Here is a 23,050-nt window from a genome sequence, read left to right as displayed (position 1 = left end):
AACAGCTTGGCTGGGTTTGGCAGCCCATTCAGACAAGAGCTGAAAAATGTTCTGAGAAACAAGGCTTAATAACAGAAGCCCTGCTGTAACTTGAGCCCCTGAGTGTTTCAGGGATAACAAAGACATTTTTTTAAAAAGTAGTTTGTTACCCAGACATTGATTTATAAGAGTGCTCAAAACCAGCCCCCCTGCCTTGCCCCTGCAATTCTCTGAGTAACTGGGACTTCACATTTTAAACTATTAAAATGAAATTGAGATGCAGGAGATAGAGGAAAAGAGGTCAGCGTTTTTTTAAGGCGGCTCAATCCTCTGACTCATCCACCTTCCCATTCCTAGTGATTAAGGCTATTTAAGTAATCACATGTATGTGGGGGGAGCTTATGTGTGTGTACATATGTTTTAAACAAGATAGAACAATGTAGTACATACTATTCTCATATCTCGCAGAGAATCATGGGAGGAGTGGATTTCTAAAGCATTTTTATATTTTGCAGGCGGCAGGAATAGCAAAGCATTTCTAGTATCATCTTATACCAGCCACTACGCTGGTAATAAAGGAGTATTAAGACTACTTAATATCACCCTCCTTTCTCTCCCCTTCTTACCACCCCCATCCCTTTACAAGAAAAAAAATCAATCCTAGACCTGTCCAAGGTGCAGAACAAGAATTCAGATCCTATCCCCAGATTCTAAAGCTGGTGCTCTGTCCATTGTTCTTGGACAGCATCTCCAAATTCAATTAAAACACTAAAGGCTACATTTCATCAATAAATATCTACATATAGTAACCAAAATGCTAAATCTATATTGAGAAGCTTCTGAGGTCTCAAGACTAAGCTCCTTAAATCTATATTGGCAATTAGAAAACAGCCCTAGAGTTAGAGATGATGTTGGTCACTGGGGAGGTGGGGCGGGCTCTCAGGACACTGAGTGATTTTGCTAGTGAATCTGATCCCAGGCAGTATGACTTCACATAGTGTAGCACATGTAATAATCTCTCTAATAGAAGGTTGTCCGGACTATATAATCATAAATCTTAATGGTGCCAGCCTGAAGAACCTTGAAACCATTTCTAACAAATGAAACTGAAAGTTTATAAAGGGCGACATCTGTAAATCTCACTTCATAAAACTCCCTTTCCCCCTCTGAAATCAATACAGTAGATACAGTATTATATCTTGTGGTACAAACACATATAGGTCTTTCATTTGTCCATGGCCCGGAGTTTCCTTATGTCAACATTTCTGTCACACGTGTTTTGTTGGGTGCTGCCATTTATATGATCACTACTGAAGTCTATGGAGGGGGGCCTGTTGAGGAATTTGACGAGTCTTCACCAAAACAACTTACAAACCCCTTTGAATCACCTAAAGCAACTACAGAATGTTTGCTCCAATCTTATTGGGAACAGTATATGTTTCTAGTTATTATCACAAGGAGCAATAATGATTATGGATTACATCAATATCCAGAAAAAAATCATTACAAAATTTATATCTTTATTGCAACACAATAGAAAATATCATATTCTTGGTTCAGGGTTTCAAATGAGAAATTCCCTTTATGCTATTAATATGTTCTCACTGTTCTAAAGAAAGGGAAATCGAAAGAAGGTAAAATTTATAATAAAAAAAAAATAAGTTTTGAGATGTCAGTTCTACAACTTGCCAAATAATTAATACAACTTATCAAAGGGATCAATTCAGGGTCTGAAATAGATAAACCATCCAATGATATGAGATAAGCTATGAAATCAGAAAAAAAATGCATGGTTTAGGATGGAAACCTAAAGTTCCCTAGAAAAAAAAAAGAATAAAGAAAACAATTGAATGACAAACTGAATTATAGAAAGAGAATTTTCACAACTGTGAATCTGTGAATGATCATTTTTACAACAAGAAACATTTATTGGAGAAAAGAGAATAATATTGTTCTAGCTCACAGACAGATGACATGAAATCAAATTACCAGACACAATCTTTTTTTCTTCCCTTTGTGGACAAATTTCTCACTGAGTTTTCTATGAGCTTCATTAGCTATTGACTCAGAAGGAGGAAAACCAGATCCTATCTAAAGATCAAATGAAATGATCCAGAGCATTTTTTTGACTTTTGTTTAAACAAAGAAAACTTCAGAAATAACCATGAATCTAAAACAGAGTCCTACCTTTTTGTGACAAAAGAAGGGAAGGAAGAAAAGGATTGTCAGACACAGTACTTAGATGTTTATTTGAGAAATCCATGCTCTGTGGCAACTAAATAAGAATAAAAAACAGGGTGAGTCCTTTGATACCAAGGTCATCAAAAGTCAAGATAATTTTTTTTTCATTCTCATTTACACTAAAAACAAATATCCTAAATGCAAGACAAAGTCACTACATACTGAAAAACTACAGAATTGTCAAAAATACAAAACTTCCCCAAAGTTAAAAATAGCCTAGACACCGAGGGTATAATTATTCTATACAGGGCATAATTATTCTATATACCCTCCCCTCCTGAAGCCAGATTATTGGCAAATTTTCAAAATCTTAACTTAAATATGCATTCAAAGTAACTTAACCACTAACTGGTACTACATATCACAACCACCTTTTGATGACATTGGAGTGTCCTGGAAACTACCACACTGGCAAACATTCAGCAAATTTTATCTGAAATTTGTCCACTCTAAAAACCAAGCACAATGCTCTCTATGAACACAGTTAAGTACTTAATAAAGAAATGATTGATGAATGAATGTCATGGCTTAACACATGTATTACCAGAATGCATAAGCTTTGGGTTCCTATGTAGAAGATCTAGGTCAATTTTCCAGCCTGAACCAAAGGTTTGGACCAGTTCAGTAGGAAGCTTTGCAAAATCAAATTCAGAGGTTCAGATCCAATTCAATGTTCTCTGATGTTAATTCCAGAACTGCTTAGTCCTCTCAGTAAGAAATGGAAGGGAATCCAGGACTGTGCAGGATCTCCCTTTGGATAACACACCTAATGATAGCCCCCCAAATAAATTAGAGGATGCCTCTTAGATACAGTTGAGTATAACTACAAGACCACTTCATCAAAATCATTTTAATATAATCAGTACAACACTGAAACTGAAATCTTAAAATATTTTGTCCAATTCTGTGAGTAACTAGTCATCTCAGCTGGTCTGACGCAAAGGCAAATGAGTAGAGTAGCTGTTATTGCATTACTGAATATCAAGATTTCGGTGTCAAGTCACTTAAATGCTGTTTGCCTCAGTTTCCTCAACTGTAAAATGAGAATAATAATAAGTGTCTACCGTGGACGGCTGTTGTGAGGATCAAATGAGATTAAAAAAAAAGATGCTTAGCACAGCATCTGACACATGGTGGATACTATACAAATAATTACTCCTTCCTTCTCCTTTTCAACTCATTTTTATGCATTATCTTGCCCCACTGAATGTCCCTGAGGGCAAGGATTAGCTTTCTTTTATGTTTTTATCCCTAGTGCTTAACACAGTGCCTGACATATAGTAAGTGCTTGTTGCCTGCCTACCTGCAAGGAGAAAGAACCTATTACCTCTTCAGGTAGCCCACTCCATTTAGAGATAGCTTTAAAAATTAGAAAGGTGTTTCTCCCAGCTATCAAAACTAAATTTGCCCACCCTGAGCTCCCAGTGTTCTCCACTGGGACTGAACAGAACATGTCTATTCCCTCTCTTCCACATGCCAGATCTCTAATGTTCCTTCCAACTCTAAATCTCTGAGCCAGAAGACTTTCAAGTGCCTAATTTTAGCTCTCATGTTCCTTCATCTGTTCTCTTCAGCATTCCAGAGATTGTCAATATTACTGATTTTGAACAGATAAGGGGTTAACAAGAAACTATTATCCTCCTACCTTCATTCTCCATTCAGTTCAAGGGAGAGAAAGGAAGAACATGTGTACATGCATTTATGTATAAACGTTGGCTAATCTGGCAGACGTTCAGACAACAAGCTCATCTGGCAAAGCTTTTCCATAAATCTATAGTAAAATTATAATTGGTATTCCTATTAATGACCCTGAAGCAATGCAAGCATCAGAATCATCACAGAAGGATTAAAGTCTAGGCAACATTCTTTGGATGTGAAATGTATTTCATTTTATTCCAATTCCTTGAAAACTAGTGATTGTTTTTATAGTTCACAGGTGTCAATTAAAAAAATTTTTCATTGAATCACAGAATCTCAGAATTGAAAGAACACGTTGGTTCATCTAATTCAACCCAATATGAATTAAAATCCCTTTTGAAATATTCCTGAAATGTCAACAGCTGGCCTTTAATTACAGAACTTCTTCATAGGGAATCTGCTTTTCCAGAGGCAGCCCATTCCACTGATGGATAGCTTGAATTTTAGGAAGTTTTATCCATGCCCATGTTTGTCCTTTTGTAATTTCCATTGGCTGTTCCTGGTTCTATCTTGGAACCAAGCAGAAAAATCTCTTTTTCCATACGTACTTCCTCAATTTCATAAAGACAATATCAAGTACCCCCTACCTTTTCCCTCCTTCAGTCTAAACATTCTAAGTTCTTTGAGCCTTTCTTTGTAACACAATCTCAAAGCCCTTCATACAGCAATCTCAAAGTCCTTCATTTTCTTGCTTTTCCTCCTCTGGATATTCTATTTGTCAGGGTCCTTCATATTCCCATCTGCTTCCCCTTCTTCTGTTGCCTCAAATGCACCTGGCAAAAGCAATGGAGGTCATCCCAGCCTGCCATCTGGTAGTTTTCTATTGTAACTAATTACTCAGCTAACTAGGTTCTAAGCTCTCTTATTTCTGCACAGAAGGAGTACTGAAAGTGCCCTAAGCCTTCCTTTAGTTCAGTACCCTGAGGCTTTAGTTATCCTGCCCATTACAGTCCTATACCTCATTCCCTAACCAAACCAATAATCATCCAGTCAGCCAATAAGCATTTTTTGGGGAGCTAACCTGTGCCAGGCACTGTGCTAAATGCTGGGGATTCAAAATAAGGCAAAAGTTAGTCCTTGGTCTCAAGGAGCTCCAAGTCTAAAGAGGGAGACAATGTATAAACTATTTACAAACAAAACATACACGATAAATTAAGAGATAGTTGAGAGAAGGAAGTAGAACTAAAGGGGATGGGAAAGTTTATATAAAACATGGCATTTTTGCTGGGATGTGAAAGAAAGCCAAGAAGTTAAATAGAAGCATTCACTGAACCTTTTAAAAAGCATGATAAAAAGCCTTTATAAGCTTTCCTCATTTCTTCTCAGCTGAAATGGAGTCTGATAGGATTGCTTAGATCTTTCACAATCTGAGGATTTATCTTTTAAAAATAAAGACTTATAGACCTTTTTAATTATAGCATGATGGAAGCACTTTTTAAGAAGCATGGAAAAGTGTGTCATGTTCACTTCCACTTAGACTTTTATAAACGAATTTAAAATGAATTCTGGATTCAAAATCTGTTCAAGAAAACGAGTCCATCTAAGATTTCATAATCTTCTTGAAGGACTAAAGCCAGACATTCGCAAAGGTAAAGCTAAGATTGATCTCACTTGATTTACCCCAGGCATAAGGATTCTTCCTCCTTAAATTACCTTATGGTTATAGGAGAAATTGCCCTCAAGAGTTGCCCGTCAGGTAGGCTAGGTTAGGTGAATAATTTTCCTTAAGAAAAAGAATAGAAACTAGATAGTGATTTCATGGATAAAGGAAACTTGTTTGAGAAAAATTCCTTTTATCAATACAGCCTGATATTTTCTCCCCCACTCAAATAAAAATGAATCCTTTTGTCTGCATATTGATTTAGAAGACCACAGATTAGCATTATCTATATTGCATCGTATTTCTGTGCATTTTGCTAAACATCCTCCAATTACATTTTAATCTGGTTCTAGCAGTCCTGGGAATTTGACACCACAGCAACAATTTGAGGACCTAAGACTTTGGCTCAAGGTCACACTACCAGTAAGGATACCCCCCTTAAAATTGAAGCTATCCACCAGTGGAATGGGCTATCTCTGGAAAAGCAGATTCCCTATGAAGAAGTTCTTTAATTAAAGGCTGGATGTTAACATTTCAGGAATATTGTAAAAGAGATTCTCGTTCATTTTGGGATTTAATTAGATGAACCAAAGTGTCCTTTCAATTCTGAGATTCTGTGATTCAATAAAAAATTTGAACCCAGGGCTTTCCTGATTTCAAGATCAGCTCCCTATCACTGGACCATAGCTGCCTCTTCTTCTTATATTGAAGTCATACAGACCATCAAGGAAGCTTCCTGATTCCTAAATACAAAATAGCCTGGACACAGGGAGCTTGAGCAATCCCTTCAGATTTGTGACTGGCTCACCAGGAAAAGTTTTATTCAACTGACTCAAGGCTATCTCCCCTACAACTATATTTTTCCTGCAGTTGCTAAATTAATGTCCTTTCTATGACTAAATGTTGTTTCATTCTAATCTTGAACCTCAGGTACCAGGTCCTGGATCAAGTCTGGCCAGGTAAATTCCACTTGTTGGATCAATCCAGTGGAACACCGTAACAAAGTAGATTGAAGAAAAGTGGATTGTCCATACTCAATAGTCAGGTGGATCTGTGAACTTGTTAATAGATGATTCATGTTGAATCCTACTTTTAAAAATTAAGTTTATGTTTTGTTGTCTGGATTAGGGTTGCATCTTTTGTATACTCTGTTTCATATTCCTTTACTTCTTGGTTTTCTGTACTTTCTTCATCAGGATGGGAGCAAATTTATTTTTGGTAAATGCCCCAAAGAGTGGTAATGTAAAATAATAAGAAGACTTGAGTTCAAGTTCTGACTCTGTCATGAATTGGCTGTGTAATCTAAACAAATCATTCAATTTCTCAGTGACCTAGGCCTTCAAAGTACTTCTCTGGGTCAACATTTCAGAACAGTTTCAATCTACATTGGTAAAAAAAGAAGTTTCCTCACCTAGGAGTTCCCCTAAAATAATGAAACTAAGAGTCCAGCCCCTCACTGGACTGAATAACCTCTATTATCTTGGTACAAAGATAAATACAAAGGTATTTATCCTTGAATAAACTTCATTAGCTTGGTACAAAGACATTGTACCAATTGTTTCTTAAGGGGAGGGATGATTGTATAATTTCTCACTGAAACTTCCTTAACTCAGTATGTCATACACTGAATAAAATGTTTGATAAATGATTTTAAAATTTTGTTGTTGTTGTTGTGTATATATGTTTTAGCAAGTCTATTTGTCAAAGCAAAAGAATAATAAAGGAGGAGGAAGATGAGGAAGGGGACAAGGAGGATGAAGAGGAGGAAGAAGTAAAGGAATATGAAACAGAGTATACAAAAGTCCTTTCTGGGTGATTGGCTTGAAGGAGAATAGAGCTCAAGGTCAATTTCACCTCTACAGAATTAACAAACAGTGCTGTTTATGTAGCGTGGCCATAATGTGTCTACATGGGCTATAAATTATGGACACATCTATTCAATCCCACAAAGAATTGCTTTCCAAAGTCACAAACTTGTTAAATCCTGTCTCACGCCCCTAGCTCTGTTCCCTTCTCACATTAGACTATATTTCAAGTCAAATGAAAAGCAAATCCTAGAGTGAGACAAATGCCAAAGGGTGAATTCCCCTGTGAGTTTTTCTTTGCTCTTGGATCCCAGGAGACTGGTCTTGTACTAGTCACTCCCTAGATATGTGAGCCAGCATTGAAGTAAAGCTCCATTAAACACCTCAGGCTGAGCGTGCAACACTATGCTAGGGGTGATTGGGGGTTGGGGGTAGAAAAATCATACTCATTTCAGGGAATGGCTGAAGGTTTGATTCAATGTAAGAACAGAAGCCCTCTTTGGCAATGACCTTCCAGACCTACCTGTTCTCCCAGAGCATCACCCTAGACTGAATGGGCACCCCGTAGTCAAAAGAAGTCCTAAGCCTTTATAAGCTTTCCTCATTTCTTCTCAGCTGATAGGATTGCTTAGATCTTTCACAATCTGAGGATTTATCTTTTAAAAATAAAAACTGATAGACCTTTTTAATCATAGCATGATGGAAGCACTGAATAACAGATCCAAGAGATCTCAAACATCTTCTGCTCCAGCCCCTTCACTTTATAGCCAAGGAAATTAAACCCCAAAGGCTCACATAAGCAATAAAAGACAGAATTAGGACTCCACCCCAGGGCGTCTTATGTCAAAGTCCAACATCTGTCCCCCCTCTAGTAAGTAAATTCCCCTATTTGGAAACTTAGAAGACAAAATCCTAACTCCACTCTGGCTTTCCAAGTTTCTACAAATCAATCCCCACTCTTCTTTCTAGCTTTATACCATTCTCACTTCCCAAAGCAAGCCTTCAGCTCCAGCTAAATAGGGCTCCTCACAATTTCACCAATCTACCATGAGCTTCCATGACACCCAATTTTTGTCCACACCATTCTCCTGCGGGCTCTTGCCCACTCATTGAAATCCTTTTCTTTATTCAAGAGGAAATGCTTTAGGTACACTTCCCCTGGAGTATTTCCCCTAATAGAACCAAAGTACAACCACAGCCTTCTCCTCTGAATTCCAAAACGAATGAAAGGAACGAATAAATGAATGATGAGCATTTATTAGGCATTTGTTAATGTTCTAAGCACTGTGTTAATGCCAGCTGGGAATACAAACAGAAAACTCAGACTCCCCTGCTCCTTGGGGAGAGTACATTAAAATGGGGGAGACAACATATATGAGAGGTTTAACTCTTATGTCAGATGCAAAAGTCCCATGGTTTCAGGGAAAAGTAAATGTTATTACTTACTTTTTATTTCTATTTCCACTAGTAAAATCATAAAACAAAAAAAAAATTGAAACACATGTTATATTTATATTACCACATTTGGTCCTTGCTCATTGCTGCTTCCTTGAGTTAGTGATCTTTCCGTATTTACAAGTCAGACCTCTCTCCTTGAAGACCGAGACAGGCTCATACTCATCTTTCTAACCTCCAGGGATGACATCTAATCCAGGCCTTTGTATATAAGAAGCATCCAAATAAACATATTGGTGATTGGTTGTTATGGTAGCTTTAGCTAAATTGGAATTATTCGGGGACAGCCAACAAAATGACACAATACTTTAAGAGGCAGAACTCCAACAATTATTCTATTGTTTCCTTTTGCACAGTAATCACTAGATTACTTCAAAGCCTAGAGACTTTATAAATCCCAAGTTCATAAAGTCAGAAGAGATCTTTAAGAGCTGATCCAACTCCTTCATCTTACAAAAAGAGAAACTGAGGTCTAGGGGGCAAATTGAGTCGCCCAAGTCCATGTAGCTCTGAAGGAACATAGTCTGGAGTCGAATCCAAGTCTTCTGATACCCAGCATTTTTTGCACTACATTCATCACACCTTAATGGCACTTTAAGGAAAACAATACACCATGACAGCAATGCTCACTTCGATGTGATGACTGATGACCATATCCTCTATAGAGGTCCTCAGACTACAGCCCATGGACCAGACGCAGCAGCTGAGGACGTTTATCCCTCTCACCCAGGGTTATGAAGTTTCTTTATTTAAAGGCCCACAAAACAAAGTTTTTGTTTTTACTATAGTCCGGCCCTCCAACAGTCTAGGGACAGTGAACTGGCCCCCTATTTCAAAAGTTTAAGGACCCCTGCCTAGAGTCTGGATGATGAAACACATTCCCTCCTTTTGGTCAGAGGTGGCCACAACAGGGGAGGCAGTATGGTACAAGGGAGAGTGGAAGCACAAGGACTTGGATTCTCATCACAATCCTATTGCTTACTACTTGTATATCCTTAAGAAAGTCACTTAGCTCCAGTTTGCTCACCCTAGATTAGAAAGGTTGAGCCAGATGGTCTCCAAGGTGCATTCAATAAAAAGTTGGGTACAGAATAATGTCTGTGCTGTCAGGCATAATTTTGTCAGGGCATAAATTTGCTTTAACTGATTGTTATAGCACTTTAAAGTTGGTAGGATCAAAGATTTGGAGTCAAAAGGGACAGACTATAGTATCCAAAAGTAGGAAAGAACCCAGCAACTGCAAAAAGAATGCCCATTAAATGAGTGTAAACTGTTTGCATTTTTGTTTTTCTTCCCAGGTTATTTTTACCTTCTGAATCCTATTCCCCCTGTGCAACAAGAGAACTGTTTGGTTCTGTACACATATATTGTATCTAGGATATACTGCGACATATTTAATGTGTATGAGACTGCTTGCCATCTAAGGGAGGGGGTGGAGGGAGAGAAGGGAAAAGTCGGAACAGAAGTGAGTGCGAGAGATAATGTTGTAAAAAATTAACCAGGCATCAATAAAAAGTTATAATAATAATAATAATAATAATAATAAAAAAGAATGTCCATTATCACCTGAGAAGTAGTCATCCTTTGAGGTCATCTCAGCCTAACACTTCATTCAAAATCAAGAGAAGAAAAGCCAAAGGAGGATAGTTTTCCCAAGGTCACACAGATAAGAAGTTGGCCCAATTAGACATCCAATTCTATTATATATTCACTTATATATAAATGTGCAATTCACTTCAAACTCCAAATTGTCTAGGGTGGGGTGGGAGATATTTGGAAATAATAGCAAATTTTTCAAAAAACTTTTAGAGCATTATTAAACTTGTTACTAAGAAAAATTTGAGGACAGAGAAATTTCAAAGTCATGGGAAAAAGAAGAATCACTAGAATTGAACTTTGAACTAAAAGGAAGATATTTAGGAAGAGGAAATACATTCAAGCAACTAGAGGGTAAGGACTGAACAAAGGCATGGAAGGAGAAAAGAGCAGGATGAGATCAGAGGAGAGAAAAGGAGAAAGATATTCTCCAGCCTTCTCATCTGAGTATTCCAGCCTTGGCTACACTCAGGGGTAGAGTACATTATCTGCCAAGTGTCCAGGCTGAACGTCTGAAGGACTTCACTGTGGTAAGCCAGGATTCAGACAGATGTCTGCCAGACAGAAATGGTTACTCATGAAATAGTTCCTTTGTGTTCCAAACACTTTGAGGAAAAGCTCTTTCCAAGTTCAGAAACATATGGTGCTAGATCTCCTTATTAGACAACAGCATTTCAAAAAACTTGGGTTCTTCCCTTATCCTCAAACATACACACTGCTAAACACATCTGCCCAGGGGATACAGACTCCAGGAAAATTCTCAGTTTTTTCAGCTTTTAGTGTTGTCACCAAACTAGGCTAAGCCAATAAAAATTCATTAGGCAGATGTCCCTGTTCTCAAAAAGCTTCCATTCTATAGAAATCAATGAAATATCATAGCTTCATTTTTACAAATGAAAGAATTGACTGATAAGTAAAAAATGACTTTCTCAAAATCACACAAGTAATAAGTGGAAAAATCAAGATTCAAACCCAACTGATTACAACTCCAATGCGGTTTTCTACAAAACCACACTATATCCCTAAATATATGATAATGTGCCTGACAATTACTTTTATGTATATAATCAGATATATGATAACAGATCTCTCCCATTAGAATGGAAGTTTCATACAAGTAGGGATTGCTTCATTCAGGGTACTTGTTATCACAAAGTAGGAAGCACAATAAGTATTTTGATATATAATTTTGATTAATTGGAGAAGGAAGAGGATATTAAACCCTAATAAGATCAGCAAATAGATCCCATAAGAGAGATTCTTAACTTTTTTGTATGTCATAGATCAACTCCTTTCATTGGCTGTCTAAGGAAGCCTAGGTACCCCTTCTAAGAATACTGCTTTGCATTGTCTAAAATACAATACACAGGATACAAATAAAACCAATTAAGTTAAAACATGATGATTTTTAAAAAACAATTTAAACAAATCCACAGAGCCTATGCTAAGAATTCCTGACAAATCAATTGGGGCGTAGCTGAACAAATTGTGGTATCTGAATGTAATAGAAAATTATCATGCTATAAGAAATGACAAGCAGATGGATTTCAGAAAAACTGGCAAGACTTACATGAACTGATGCAAAGCAAGTGAGCAGAACCAGGAGAACATTGTACATAATATCGGCAATATTGTGTGATGATCAACTATGATAGATTTAGCTCTTCTCAGCAATACAATGATTGGAGGCAAGCCCAAAAGTTGCTATACAATTCCAGAGAAAGAACTGATGGAGTATGAAAGAGACCAAAGCATACTGTGTTCACTTTCTTTAATTTTTCATATTTTTCCCTTTTGTTCTGTTTTTTTTTTTCTTTCCCAACATGACTAACATGGAAATGTTTTACATGTCTGCACATATGTAACCTATATCGAAATGTTTATTGTCTTAGGGATAAAGGAAGTGAAAAAAAGGAGAAAATTTGGAACTCAAAAAATTTTGAAAGATTTTAAAAAATGTTTTATATGTAATTTTAAAATACTATTTAAAAGGAAAAACAAAACAAAACAAAATAGGCCTTTAATAAATGGTTCCTGAGTGGAACTGAATCCAAGCGTTTGAGAAAGTGCAGCATTAAACTCTTGTTCACCCAACTGAAAAAAACCCATAAATAAACAAAAAGAACTCCTGCCAAAGAGAATGGCACAACTTCAGCCCTGAAAAAAGTCAGGGATTTCTCTGAGAAGAAGAGGCAGAGCATTCCAGGCACAGAGCCCAAAGATATGGAGTGCCAAGTTTGGGAAAGACAAGTCAGCTGGTCTGACCAAAAAGGTAGAGTGAAAAAAGAAGAATACTAGATAATAAAGTTGGAATTCAGAAGTAAATACATTGATATCAAGATGATTTTATTTTTATCTTAGAGGAGAATTATATAATCAGACTTGGGTTTTCAGAAGGTGATTTTAACCACTATGTGGAGGACAGATTGGAAAAGGAAGACTCTGAAACCTGGGAGTCCAATTAGGAAGCTGTTACAACAGTCCAGTCTCAAAACCTTGGTTGCTAAGCAATCCTTGATGATGAACAAAATACCAACAATACATTCAACATCTTATATTTGTACAAAGCTCCAAAAATATGTTTATTTAATCACCAGTTCCTACTAATATACATTTAGACAAGTGCTAGGAACAATTCCCCCATCCCCTAATAATGATTTAAAAAAAGAAAGAAAATGATGTCATCCTCAGCTACATTCAACTGAAGAAAATAAAACTTGGCTATTATAGGCCTACTCTCTCTTTGAGTTTCAGAAGAGAGTGGCTAATTAATCCAAACAATGCTTCTCAAGAGAAAGAATCAAGACCTAATTTGCATTAAACATGTCTTTAAAAAAAACACAACAGCAAATAGTGGGTTGTATTTTGGGTGAAGTCAGTCTCATCTTCTGGGATGGTATCCAGATTTCACAGAATTCCAGAGTTGGAAGGGACTTCTAGGCCACCTAATCCAACCAAAACCCTAATTAGAATCCCCTCTACATCCTAACCAAGTGGTCATCTGGGAAGTGATCTCCCAGCCCTGATGATATAAAGTATCTCCTCCTCCTCCTGAGCAACATTATTTCAGAGGATTTAGGTCACCTATCCAATCCTATTATTTTGTAGAGGAGAAACTTAGGCCCAGAAAGATTATAAATTTTCTAAGGGTATATACATATAAAGAACTGGATTTGTTGTCTTACTCCAAATCCAGGGGTGTAATGTTCCGGCTAACTTTCTCGAGGTCCTCCTGAAGGACCTTGATCTCAGCAGGATAGACACCACAAGAATGGACAAGAATAGAGTCCAAAGTTTTTATTGTCTCTTATACAGTCTGTGTCTATCATAGTCTGACCCAGTCTCAACCAGTCTTCCTCTCTGTCTGATTTTGTCCCCAGTTTAAATACCCTAATATAATTACATCATTACAATATGCTGAGTATGTATGAACTAGAGAACCATTGCATCATCATACTACGTATATATGTGAACTAGAGAACCATCATCTCATCAATTCCACTGAGTTAACATCTTGTTTCAATTATGCTTCTCCAGAGTTCTGGCTCTCTACACAGGGGTATTTCCACCCTACCATGTTGTGTTTCAGGATTTCATTCCTGAGAACTTGCCATCATCCGTCTTGGGTCAACCTGCCATAAAGAATTGTCTCAGAATATTCCAAAGGCCCTAGACAGACTATTCCCAGCTCTCCTTTCTCATGATGGATTCCAATATGGAGCCATTGCTCCCCCCAAATCTCTCATCATTTAAGCAATCAGTTTCTTATTTATTGTCAAGTAGCAGGTTCTAAATGGTGCTCTCCATCTCACTTCATTGACCTTTCCAAGAACAAAATTGACAGCAAGGCAAGTACAGAAATTAAATCAGCTGGTCTGTTGTGGAGCCCAGAGAAAACTCTACTAAGCTTCTTTAAAACACAGAAATCTGCTTCCCTCAGAATTATCAAAGCCACAGGGAGAATCTGCTTGTATTGTTTGCAAGCGTGTTAGGATGTCTTCCCAAACCAATAGTTCGGATAGGTCATTAACCTAAATTTTTTTCATTTCCACTGTGGGAGTAGGAAAGAATAAAGAATAGACTAAGCATTTAATAGGCACCTATTGTGTGCTAGGCACTGAGCTAAGTGCCAGTAAGACTTATCTCAGATGATCTACACAACTGTAGCTGTGAGTTTGATCCCCAATTTACACATGGCAAAACTGAGGCCATTCAGAATCACACAACTATTAAGTATTTAAGAATTTAGTTAATGACCCATCCGAACTGTTGGTTTGGGAAGACATCCTAACACACAGGTTGACCCAAGATAGATGGCGGCAAGTTCTCAGAAATGAAATTCTGAAACATAACATGGTAGAAAATTTACATAATCTTTCTGATTTCTGATTGCTCTACCCACTTGGCTGCCTTATTAGCTTGGTGCATTACAGCTTTTATTAAAATCCATAAGAGAAGGATCTCAACAGTCGGCTTGGGAGAATTGCTTTCTATGCATGACAGACTTTTGGCATCAATACATGGAGGTGGGAAAAATTCAGAATGAGATTTGCAGGTGAGGTAGGAGAACACCTAACAGGCCAATTGGGCTGGTATGTCCTGTGTGGAAAGGGGAGTCATGTGAAATAAGGCCAGATAGTGAATGCAACCAAATAGAAGGAAAGAAGAGCCATAAAGGAGAAGTTGAATGTTGGGAAGTCATGGCACCCATGGCCCCAACGTGCCATGGCCCGTTCTCTGCTCTGCAGAATTCCAAGGATATGGAATACCAAGTACAATGTATTTCTTTTTAGGATAGAGCATATTATCTATGGCCAACTAGTTCAATTCCCAAGCATTTTATAGGGGAGGAAACTGAGGCCCAGAGAGATTCACAGAAGAGTAAACAGGAGAGGCAAGGTGGGAACCTTGGCCTTCTGACTCCCACTTTCACCAATAAAAAAAGTTATTTTTTTTCCCTCTTTTTTCTTCTTTCTTATAAGGACATCCTTCAGGTAGGAACTGGGAGGAAAGAAGAACAACAGGAAATGGAGGTTGATGTAAAAACAAAAAATAGCAATTTAAGAAATTAAGGAAAAAATAAAAAGTCGGGTTTAGACTAAAGTGTAAAGGATCTGGAATTCCAGCTGAGGTGTTAGCATTTCTTACTTCAAAACTACTAAAGTCTGTTGTTGGATTTTTTTTTTTTTTTTTGGTTTTGGTTTTGGTTCTTGGGGGAGGGGAGAAAACATGGTCACATTTGCCCATTATTATTTGTCAGCTTTGTAGAAAATGGATTAGGAAAAAGAAGCACATGAAAGCAGGGAAACAATCCTTTCAATCATAAAAATAGGAACCTGGCAATTCCCAAAATTAATCCTAAAGAGAGACCATAAATAAAACATGAAACAGTTACAATTTACTCATAATTTCATTGTGTAAGTATTGCATCTCGGAAACCAGACCCTCTTTTCAGGTCCCACAGAGTTAATCAGCAAGAACGTGCTGGCCACCGATTTGCTCAGACCTGAGTGTGGGTCTCTGTGCCTGACAGCGGAGCTGTTTACCAGGAAAGGTCACTGTCACTGATTAAATCATAAGTAACCTACTTCTTTCCTGAAAGGGAGGCTTCAATAATGCAAGGTGGCCAAGTTTCGCAACCCACAAAAGCTCTTCTATATGACTGTAGCACAGGTGCGGTCTCTTCAGAGGCTCAGACACATTCAACGTGCTCACAAAGGCCACCCTGCCTCAGCTAGAATTCCCTTCCAGTGGAGCACTTAGAAGACCTCAAAGGACAGAATCACAAGATGTCAGAGTTCAAGGTACCCCAGTCCAATTAGGGCCTGAAATCTTTCATATCACAGGCTCATTGGGCCTTTGTTTTTTGACCTCTTGGGGAGGTCTCAAGTATCAGTTGTGAAGTTGCTTCCTTAAATTGTGTTTCAGTTTGCCTATTTGCAGGCAAGAGGCAATGGGGTCTAGTGGATAGACTCTCCTCTCCCACACATTAGCTGTATGCTGTCACACATGTCACTTTACTTCTCACTGCCCCGAGCTACTTGCTAAGATTTTAAGATACAGAGAAGATCCGTCTGTTAACAACATTTTATTAAATTCTGGCTGGTTGCCAGGGATTGTGTTAAGCTGCAAAAGGAGCTGACCTGCAGTGGCTTTCTTCCCAAAGACCTCTCTGCATAGGATGAAAGAAAACAAACTATCTACCTACAGTTCTTCCCTCTGGGATCAAGTAGACCAAGTATGATCCCTCTTCCATAGAATAGCCACCTTCCCATAGTAAATATTATTTCTTTCTGGGAAAAATAGTTATTTTGCTGGGTATTCAAATAAATCTGCAGTATCTCAAAAATCCAGGGGAAGTAATGTGATCGACTTTGGAGTCAAAAGACAATACTTTTTTGGAGACAATACTTGCCTCCAATATTTATCATCTACAGGACCATAAACTGTTCCCATATCTTGTAGGGACTGAGTTGCCTCCTCTCTAAAAGAAGGATATCCATCATTTTTATTACCTTATTTCCCAGGGAGTATGTAAATGACAAGGCAATATGTAAATATAACTTATTAATATTGTCAGCACGAGTACTTATTTTCCTCAATACTTCTCCAACTTCTGAGATAGTCGTCGTCCAAAAAAGTCACCAACCTACAGCAAAAACAGCGATAAAACTTCTCTGAACTTGGGCTGTGTCTCAGACAACAGATGAATCTGACCTTCATGGGGGAAAGTCCTAGAAGTCTTTCCAGCTTCCTTGAACCTGCCAGAGAGTTCATTCAACTGGCAGTGTGTTTGAGAAACCAAGGTCACCTTTCTCCACGCTGAATTTTCTCTCTTCTCACCCAGATAACACTCTAGTTTAAATTTTTTTTAACACCTCTTCTGTGGACTATTGGACTAATGGTTCTCGCCTTTCTCTAATACACCTACTTCACAGCTGCCAAAATAATCTTCCTAAAGCACAGTCATAATAGTTAACATTTACATAACATTTACTATGTGCCAGGAATTGTGCTAAGCACTTTACAATCTCCTCTCATTTGATCCTGGGAGGTAGACTATTATTATCATCATATATATCATCATCTCATAGATATCATTATTATTATTTTACAGATGAGGTGAGGCAAATAGAGGTGAAACGACTTGCTCAGGATCACACAGCTAATAAGCATTTGAAGCCATATTTCAGCTCACTTCTCCCCGACTCAAATTGGCTAGATGTCAACTAGATCAGTCCTGGAAGTCTTCCCAAATCCTTCCCCTGTTGGAGAATTGTCAGCGACCACATATCAACTCTAGAATAAGATCTGAATGGCTCTTTTTGTTGCTTAAAGTCAGTCTAAAGGCCGACTTTCTAGAGTTACCATCAAAATCAGAGTTAAGAAACCATTCACTTTTCATTTCGCTTATATGATATTCCCTCTCCCACCTCCACACCTTTGTTCACACAAGCTGCCTGCCCTCACACCTGGACTTCCCTCCCTCTTCACCTTTGCCTTTTAAAATCTCCATTCTCTTTAGTGTTTAGCACATGTGCCACAACCTCCTATAAGAGGTCTGGCCTGATTGCCCAGTTATTAATGAATTATTTATTACTATTTATTAATGATGATTCTCCCTACAGAAATGACTCTGAATTATCTGGTTGCATGATACATACATTCTGGCCCCTGTGTCTGTTGAATGGAAGCTCCTTGAGGACAGGAATGACTTTGCTTCCATCTTTGTGTCCCTGTATATAGTGAGCACTTAGTAAAGGATGCCAGAATTAAACCGAACTGAGCCACTAAGTAAGAAAACACTGTGTCTATGGACACACTATGAATAAAGGGCTTTCTCACTTTCAATTTCCAATAAGTCAGCCCGGTATCCAGAGTGCAACCTTGCAGAACTATTGTGATATTCTAAAAGGTAAAGGAGAAACCCTTGGAAACTTCCCAAAACAGCAAACAGACATGTCCTGTGCCCGTTTCTGCGCATTCTGAAATGCCCATCTGCCTCCCACTAATGCCACTGTGTCCCATGAGCAGCTAGGAGTTCTCATCATAATGTATTACTGTGCACATTTATGAAACAAATATTTATTTTCTGCCTTGCCAACAGAACAGACAGAAATCTTATAAAGAAGAAAAGAACACACCGATTTCTGTCTTTTCCTGAGTAGCAGTTCCTTATAAACCCAGAAGGAAGCCCTTGTAGACTGAAAAGAACACTCAATTGTAAATCACAGGTGCTGGGTTCAAATCCTGATTTCAAAGCTGTGACTAACAATTTAGAGACCTGGGAAATGTTTTTGTGCAAGCAACAAAAGAAGTTCTTTCCTGTAATTTTTTTTTTTTAAATGATATATGGGGTAGAAGGAGATGCCCTCGAACAAAAGGGAGCGTGCAAAAAAGGATGTTGGAATATAATCTTGTACTGAAAGTCCATGGAGGCCACAAGAGGGATGAGGAACAGGGGCCAGGGCAGGGCCAGGCCAAAAGAAATGCTCACCTTGGGTGCAGCTGCGAGGAGGAAGCTTCCATCTGGTAGCTTTCTATTTTAACTAATTATTCTTGCTAACTAGGTGCAAAGCTCAGTTGTTTCTCCACTGCTGAAGGAATGTTAGTGCTGTCAGCACCCTCTGTATTTTCAGTCCCCTGGGATGGAACCCTAGTTGTTCTGTCCTAGTACTGTCTTTCCTGGCTCTTTTTTTTTTTTAATTAAAGCTTTTTTATTTTCAAAACATATGCATGGATAATCTTTCAACATTGACCCTTGCAAAACCTTGTGTTCCAAATTTCCCCCTCCTTCCCCCTACCCTCTCCCCTAGAGGGCAAGTAATCCAATATATATTAAACATGTTAAAATATATATGCTAAATCCAATATACGTATACATATTTTTACAGTTATTGTGCTGCACAAGAAAAATCAGATCGAAAAGGAAAAAAAGTGAAAAAGAAAATAAAATGCAAGCAAACAACAATAAAAAGAGTAAAAATGCTGTGTTGTGATCCAGACTCAGTTCCCACAGTCCTCTCTCTGGGTGTAGATGGCTCTCTCCATCCCAACATCATTGGAAGTTTGCCTGGCTCTATTTACCAACCTTTTGACCTGAGGCAAAATATTTCCTTTCTATGAGCCTCAGTTTCCTTATCAGTAAAATGAGAAGGCTACACTAAATAGAATGATGGAATCTACAGCTGGAAGGGGTCTTTGACACCATCTAGTCCAACCTCCTCATTAGACAAATAATGAAACTGTAACCCAGAAAGTGATTTTTCCAATCCAATATATATGTGTATATATGTGTGTGTGTGTGTGTGTGTGTGTGTGTGTGTGTGTATTTATATATGTATAAATATGAGAGGAAAGATCAGAAATTTGAACCCACCTCTTCTGACTGACAATGGAACCATACTGCTTCCAGACTTAGTGATCTCCAGGGTCCCTTCATGTTAGAAAAATGCCAAATTTGGTCTTCTTTCAAGCACGTCCCATGGGCTTTATTGCTTAGCAAGAGTTTTCAAGACTAGAGCAAAGCACCTCTGCTTATGTGTGGTCGGCATGTTTCCCACTGTAGTGCAGACATCTGGAAGACCCAGAAGTAGCTTGAGACTAATTAAATGTGATAAATGAGCAGAGTGTCGACATACTTCGCCTCAACAGATTCTTCAGAAACTTTGGTGCTTGTGTAGCATTCTGTGATTCTGCCCAAGAGAAGATGATTCTCCTCTTGCTTGTTCTTCGTGGCGGTAAAACAAGAATCTCAACAAGACAGAGCCAAGAGATAGTTTCTAGCCAACTTTCAGCAGAGTATTACTGGCTCTTTCGAGTGGGAAAGACACACTGGAACCCCAACTTCCAGACATACAGGGATCAGTTAGAGATGTTCATATTACTTATCGTTCCTCATTTATTTTTTATTTCTTTTGATTTTTTTTCCTTTTCTTTGGATACTTTATTGTGTTTCCATTTACATGCAGTCCAGAAAATCCCTTCCTCCTTAGGACAGGGCCACAACTAGGTAGGGCAGGGGTTGCTGACATCACTTACAATTCTTTATGGAAACAGAGCTAAGCACCTAGTTAGCAAAACTAATGAGTTAAAATAAAGATCTACCAGCCCTTTCTTCCTATCTCAAAAGACACACCCCAGGTGAGATCTTCCCTAGACCAACTCCACCCAGCTGCCCCCACAACCAAAACCACCACATCCCAAACCCTAACAGCAGTTCCCTGAGCAGTCCAGTTTGTCCTGGGATCAAACCCTGCTATTTGTAGCTCTCCCTAAAAGTATGAGACAAGGAGTACAGGCAGATGCTCTCTAAAATCCACTAATGAACATTCTTCTTCCACTGTCTTACTTAATTAACCCTGCTCTCTGTTCATATCTGCTATTTCCTCATACTAACTGATTTGTTTTGCCTTTTGGGAGGAAAATCACTTCTTTTAAAATTAGTCAGCTCATCACAAAATAGCATCTTCCTGCTTTTTTCTTGTTTGCTTGCATTTTATTTTGCTTCTCTTTTTTTTTCTTGTGATAATTGTATAAATTGTATAAATATGTATACATAGTTTGGATTTAGTATATATTTCTACCATGCTTAACATATATTGGACTACTTGCTATCTAGGGAAAGGTGTAGGGGAAGGGAGGGGGGATTGGAAAACAGGATTTTGCAAGGGTTAATGGTGAAGAATTATCCACACCTATGTTTTGACAAATAAAAACCTTTAAAATATATATATATATATATATATATATATATATATATATATATATATATATATATATACATATATATGTCAGCTCGTGCCAGATCTCGACAGAGTCAAAACCAGAGGGGCTGTATCAGAAGCAAAGTAGCAATAGAAGTAACCAGTTGGCAGTCGCATCTTTTAATTGATAAAGTTAATTCTTCTTATCAACAGCTACAGCAAGGAATGGCTCCTTCCCAAAGTGCCAACACCATCCCTCAGCGACTGGGCTTTAAAAAAAGAGAGTTGCTCCATCCACAGTCAAAGGTAAACTGTGTCAGTTCCCGAAGGTCATAAGAGCTCCCGAGCCGGGGTGCTTGCAAACAACGCTGCCAGAGGCGCCCTTCTGAAAACTGCCTGTCTCTTCTCCGAGGAGGAGAAAGCAGCAGCTAGCTCATTTTCCCAAAAACTGTACGCAGAAACCTCCTAAACTGGGAGGTCTCCCTTCTACTTTCTTTACTCTCCCTCCTCCCCCGCGCCCCCTAAAATGCAGCTTGCGGCTCCGGGGAGCGCCGGTTGACACAGGGCACGATCTGGCCCAGGGGGCAGGGGAAGGGGGCAAAGGCAGGATGCCACAGGGCAGATGAAGGCTTCAAATCCACTCTGGGCTACCCTTTCTCATTTCTCCCCGGGAAGCCCGGGATGCACAGCAAGGAAGACGGAGACATTTAAACCCATCTATCTTCCCAAGAGAGAGTCTTGGCTCGGGAAGCCAAGGGTCCGGGTTCGAATCCCAGCTCGGCCATTTATTTGCGAGATCTGCGATCCTGGGAACAGGCCGACGCCAGGGACGTCTCTGCTCTGCAAATAGTGGACGGAGATCCCCTTTCGCGCTAACTCCTCTCTCCCCAGGATGCTCCCTGGATGGGGAGGGGTCCAGTCCTGCTCCTCCCCCCTCACCTGTCCGGGAGCTCACTCCCGGGAGTGCGGGAGATGCCCCCCCGCCCCTGTGGCTGCCCGGTCGCCCTGCCCCTGCTCTCGGAAGGCACTGGGCGCGCTTGGCACTTGAGGGTCCCGCCTGGTCCTTCCGCCCCCCGCCCCGGAGCCCCGGCTCTGCCCCGGTTCCCAGCCCTGCCCCTCTCGGCTGGCTGCCTCCCCTGCCCGCCCCGAGAAGCAACAGGTAAGCAGACAAAGTGCCTGCGAGAGGGCGGGCGGCTCACCTGGGCTCCCGGGGCTGCGGCGGCGGCGGCGGCGGAGGCCATGTTGGGGGGCACGGGCTCAGCCCGGGCGCCGGGAGGCAAAGCTGGCCGCGGGCTCTTCCTCTCCGGCGTGCGTCCGCTCCGGCTGGCCGCCGGGCTGGCTGGCTGGGAGTCCGCGCTCCCGCCTCTGGCTCGGGCTGAGCGGCTCCCGCCTGGCAGTGCCTGGCCGGCTGGGGAGGTGCGCCCGCAGCGGTCGCCAGGTGCCAGGTGCCCGGTCAGTCCTGCGGAGAGCGCGGCGGCGGCGGCGGGGGCGCGTGCCTCTGGGAGGGGGGCTGCGGGGGATCGCAGGTAGAACTGTGAGGGGGCGGGGCACGGGCGGGGAGGGGGAGGCAGGAGAACTGAGGGGGGAGCGGGGCGGGGCGGGGGAGCACAGGTAGGGCCCCGGAGGGGGGGCTCCGCGCGCTCAGTCCGCCCGGGATCCCGCGGCGCTCCGCTCCGCTCCGCTCCGCTGCCTTTCCTCTCCTCCTCCTCCTCCCCGTTTCCCTCCTTTCTCTCCTCCCCTGTCCCAGCTCCTCCCCTCCCCGCCCCCTGCCCGGCGCCGGCCGCCAGCCAGCCGGGACACCTGGCCGGGACACGGAGCATGCCCAGTGCGCCCGCGCCCGCAGCCCGCCCAAAGTTTCCCCTTGGGCATTCGCAGGATCTGGGCTCTGGCACCAAGACTTCGCTCCACCCCCTTATTTCCAAGCCGGGAAACCGGAGCCCCCAAGAGAGGGAAGGCCACCTGCCCAAGGT

General features: G+C 40.3%; 1 pseudogene; it reads left to right on the top strand.

Moving 5' to 3' along the window:
• Nucleotides 1-826: 826 nt before the first annotated feature.
• Nucleotides 827-1,833, top strand: LOC100925904 (annotated as a pseudogene).
• Nucleotides 1,834-23,050: the final 21,217 nt, after the last annotated feature.

The sequence above is a fragment of the Sarcophilus harrisii genome, chromosome 2 (assembly GCF_902635505.1).
Source record: "Sarcophilus harrisii chromosome 2, mSarHar1.11, whole genome shotgun sequence".
NCBI lineage: Eukaryota > Metazoa > Chordata > Mammalia > Dasyuromorphia > Dasyuridae > Sarcophilus > Sarcophilus harrisii.
The sequence above is the reverse complement of the archived record's forward strand: the minus strand, read 5'-3'. Positions and strand labels throughout refer to the sequence as shown.